Below are 4810 nucleotides of genomic sequence, written 5' to 3' on the forward strand. Positions count from 1 at the left end.
TCCTCAAGATCCACTTGGAGTGACTTTCATGTTTACTAACATGCTGTTACACCTTTGCTCTGTCTTTGTTGATCTGCAGCACCCTGTTACATTTGAATTTACCATATATAGGGACTTTTACTTTTGTTAGATACTGGGTTTTTGTTACTCCTAAAATTGTATTTGTCCAGGTGTAGGTCTGGCACGTCTTTGACTGACTGTTGGTGAGTTGTTTATAGCCAGTGCCAAGCCTGCACCCCATCTCTTGTCATCTTGTGCCTGTACTCCTTTATGCTGCATCCTGTGTCTCCACTTCTCAAGGCCTCTGCCCTCACATCAGGACTGTATTTCTTTACAGGACATCAACATTCTGGAGTCACAAATACCTCTTTCTGTATAGATAGGAGTAACAAGCAGTTATTCCATCTAAATCTATGGTTGTACCATACAAAGATAAACAAAAGTAGAACAAATAGCCATAGACACCCAGTCAGTTAGAGAAATGGATGTCACACCAAGTAAAAGAAAACTGCAGGCAGGTCAAGTTGCAGTTCAGGCTGAACAAGACTGAGAAGTCTCAGTCCTGAGGCTTTGCATACTCAGTACTGAGCTTATGGCCTGTGACCAACAATGGCAATACTGTAGTACAGGACACATGGTTACAGTTCAGGGAGAGTCAGTTTTGGTCAGGGCCTCTTAGAAGTGCTCAGCACCATCCAAGCTCAAAGATGGGAAAGAAAACAATTCCCCAAAGGCAGTAGGTACATGGTCATGTTCTTTCTCTGATGCAGCAATAGGGAGAGGTAGGGTATGTTATTCACTGACATGTGGAGGTGGTGATTTCTTTCAATAGAAAGAAAATAAAGGGATTTTGAAGCTTATTGGAGCAGCATGCTGAAACCAGGGGATGAAGGGCTTCAGTAGCCTCTCTCTTGTTAAACCCTACTAGCTCTTGGCTTACAAGGATCACTGAGAGCACTCAGGGGTTGTGCTGAGCAGCCTCAAGCTCTTTAGATGCAGCACACAGGCAAGGTCGCTGATCTCACATCTGTACTACAAAGTCTGTTTTCAGATGTCATCAGCTACCTTCTAGCTGTATCTTTTATTTCCCTTTCCTACCACCAGGATCTGAGTACCACAGCTACCTACCCACAGCCTTTTCTTAAATTCCTATGTGTACCTCTGACGCATTCAAATTATTTTTTTTCTACAGGTTGGGAAGCACAGATATAGATAAACATATAAGGATGTATTGAAGTCCACATATTTAGCAAAGCATTTAGGCATATATTTCTATGGAATTAGTCTCAGTGGAGAGGGTCACAAGCTTCTCGGTGCCTTGTTGAACAAGGAGATACATTAAATGCATAGTGGAGAGGGTCACAAGCTTCTCGGTGCCTTGTTGAACAAGGAGATACATTAAGTGCATATGAAGAACCTGCTCAAATTTGATGCTGAATCAGGATTTTAATTGGTTGAAAATCTACTGCTCAGCCTTGAGCCTTTCTTTCTACAGGAAACCCCTTTGGCTGGAGTGAGATGAGTCATTGCTCCCTGAGTGCAATTGTGCTTACTGCAGTCAAATAACATAAAAATCACCAGTCATGAGGGCACAGTTTGCTTCTGGTTAAACCCGTAACAGTTGTAAATGATCATTAATATCCGGAGAGTTACACTAAAATAGAACAGAATCTGGTTCAAATTCAGCTTCTTTGGGGAAGAAATAAAGGAGAGACAGGGCTGGGGGCTGAACCTACAGACTACAAGGGCCAGAGGAGGATTCCTGGGTAAGAAATACAGCTGAAGAAGAACTGCCAAAAGAGTGGTTAGTCTTCACACACTTCTCCAGTCCCAGAAGTTAAGGATACCCCTCAGAAAAAGCTCTCAAAAATTTGCTTATTAACTGTCAAGAAGGAATTGACAGAGACTAAAAGGCGGCTGCAGAATCAGTGTCTTCTGAGTACAGAAATATTTCTGAGTGGCATTCAGGGTCAAGGTCATATGATATTTTTTATATCAAGGCATATTTTGGTACAGAAAGCCTATTTGACAGAATTTAGATTAAGATGTGATCTATTTGGATAGTATTAAAATGTATTAGTATGGAAGATGGGTTCAGTTTTGGAAGGCAAAATAGACTGTATTTTGTTAGGGCCATATATACCTATATATACAGCTATAAATACAGAAACTTTCATCCCTTAGAATGGATGACAGAAGAGGTAGCAGATGTCTGTCTTGCAAAGTTTATTTTTAATCTGGCAATGATTCTTTTCACTTCATGAATTATTGCACTGTGTGGGGTTTTGTTATGTTGTTAGAGCACGGTCCTGTTTCTTCCCAGATTGTTGTTGTATCAGGAGTGGCTGAAAAAGTGCTGTGTACCTATACAATAAATTATCACAAGTCTGTTAACTTGTGTACTCAGGCATGGCATAAGGGCAGTCAGTCCCTTACAGGGTTCTTTCTTCACACTTCTCTTTGCCAATTGCACACTGAGAAAGGGGAAATAACTTTCAAAAACAAACTCAATTTAAGAATACTTTAAAACTCCAGTGCAATCAAGTTAAGGAAAGCTTTCTGAGCATCCACAGCTATTACTTAGGGAAGAAAACTCCTGAAGCAGTATTGCAGATTGCAGGAAACTTTAAACATCTGTAAAATGTAGACTCTAAGTGGAACTGAAAAGAACCCAATCCTGTGAAAACGCCCAGTCAAACCACCCAGACAACTTTATCTGGGCTCCCTCTGGTGCTGCCTTAGGCAAGAAAACAGAACCCCCAGGTAACTTTATCCAGCCATTACTAAAAGGTCTTGTTTCATTAGTTACAGTCTAGTGTCATTACCACAGCCTGGGAAAGCATCCCTTGGGGAAAGCATTGGGCTCTTTTAAGGTTTGCTGGCCTGTGCTTTCACCGAGTTTCCAACAACTGCTGCTGCTGCTTCTAAATAGCCTTAGCTTCATTAAATGTAGCTGAAATGTTTATTTCATCAGGGTCTGTACAGGGCACCTGAGGTTTCTTCACATTGCCTTGGCATACAATATGTATGTAGTAGCCATATCCTGTGAGATGACAGGTTGGAAGGAGCTGAAGTGCAGCTCCTGTCCAGCGCTGCCTCTCTGGGAGTAGACAACAATTGTTGCGAACAGAGGGAAAAGTCATCTTTGTTCCCCAGAGCCCTTCGTTCCCACTTTTCACAGCCCACAGCCTGACTGGCCTTTCCATCTTTTCAGTGAGCCAAATTCACTGCTTTCCTGTTCAGCTTCAAGATGGGGGTCTCAGGCAGCTGCCTCCTCTCTGTGTTTTCTATTGCTAGTTTCCTCTCTCTCCGGCATGCCTTTGGCTTAACCCCCTCTTAGTCTCTATGACCTTCCATAAAAGAAAACTATCATGAGTTGCATTTGTTCTTTTCACATACTCATAGTGGCTAACACTGGCATTGAGATTACAACTCTGCATTGATTGTCCAACTAAAGGTGACCCACCAGCCCTGAATTCCTTACAAGTTACCTCCTGAAAAATGGTCCACAATTTAAAATGTCTTAACTTAATGTCACAACTTAAAATGTCTGCATCCCAGGCTCTGAAAGCCCAGTGTTGATCAGAACTGGACAACCCCTAAAGCATAGCACCTGGGAGGTAAATAAAGCATAAGAAGTTTATAATAATAATAAAAAAAAACATTATCTTTACTTTCCATATGCTAAGGAGTAAAAAAGGGGGGAAAAAATGTTTCCCTCTGCCTTGTTTTAAATGTCCCAGTGTGTGAACACATCCATTATTTCAGGCACAAGTTAAAAGAGAGGTTGAAAATTCAAAACCTATAATGGATGTCTAGACTCAGCATCACTCCCAACACCTTAATATTACTGCCCATGTATGGGAACAAGATGGGTAAGTCCACATTCATTCAGCAGCACATTCCTCCACATTTTCTCTTGTTTGTTTTACTCCACACACATGAAGCTCTCTAGCCACTTTACAGACATATAATTAGACAGTTCCCTTCCCTTTAAAACATATTATGTCGAGGTGTCTCAAAAGGCATAGGACTGAGGCATGACTTTTATAGAAAGAAAAAAAAAGATTAACCACAAGGAGCAAATTAAAGTAATAGTGAAAAAATGAACTGCTAATTCAACCACATCTTCAATGGAAAATTCATATTACAATGAAAACACCAGCATATTTCTTTCTCCTTTGTGAGTTTAACTTGGAACGTCACCACAGCTTTAAAACTGGATGAAAAGCAAAGAGTTTTGGAGTGAGAATTTCTAGCATCTGTTTTGCTATGGCAGTACTACAAGGAAAAAAGGCCCTGTGTTAAAAGATAGCTGAGGATATTTGGCTCAGTTTTCTGACCTTGATCTTCATGTTGACACAGAGAAAATCTGATCACTGTACCCTAATTTATTTTTTCTTAGTGCAAAGTATACTTTTACACTTTCTAATTATTTCTGGTATTGAGAGACATTTACAAGACCCTGGTATGACAGTCAGTTCTTGCTTTTTTTGCAAAAGGTTACAGGATGTATACTTTGAAAGCTGTCAAATTAAATAAAAACTACACTACAGTTTAAACTGGCAATTTCATTCCCCAACTCCCTTGACTGGTGCTAACTTATTCTGAGATAAAGGCCTGATTCAGCACCTTCTCCCACAGTGGTGCTCGCTCACCACTGAATTGAATGGCCATTCATTTGATCACTATGATAATGGGCAGATCCTGATGGCTTGGTTCATGCAGGCATGTCAGTGAATGAGCCACTGAACAGGATTTGTCCCCACATATTTACAAGAAGCTGGTTAGATCCTCAGTTAACCTCTGG

Source organism: Strix aluco, chromosome 2 (genome assembly GCF_031877795.1).
Source record: "Strix aluco isolate bStrAlu1 chromosome 2, bStrAlu1.hap1, whole genome shotgun sequence".
In the NCBI taxonomy this organism is placed as follows: Eukaryota; Metazoa; Chordata; class Aves; order Strigiformes; family Strigidae; genus Strix; species Strix aluco.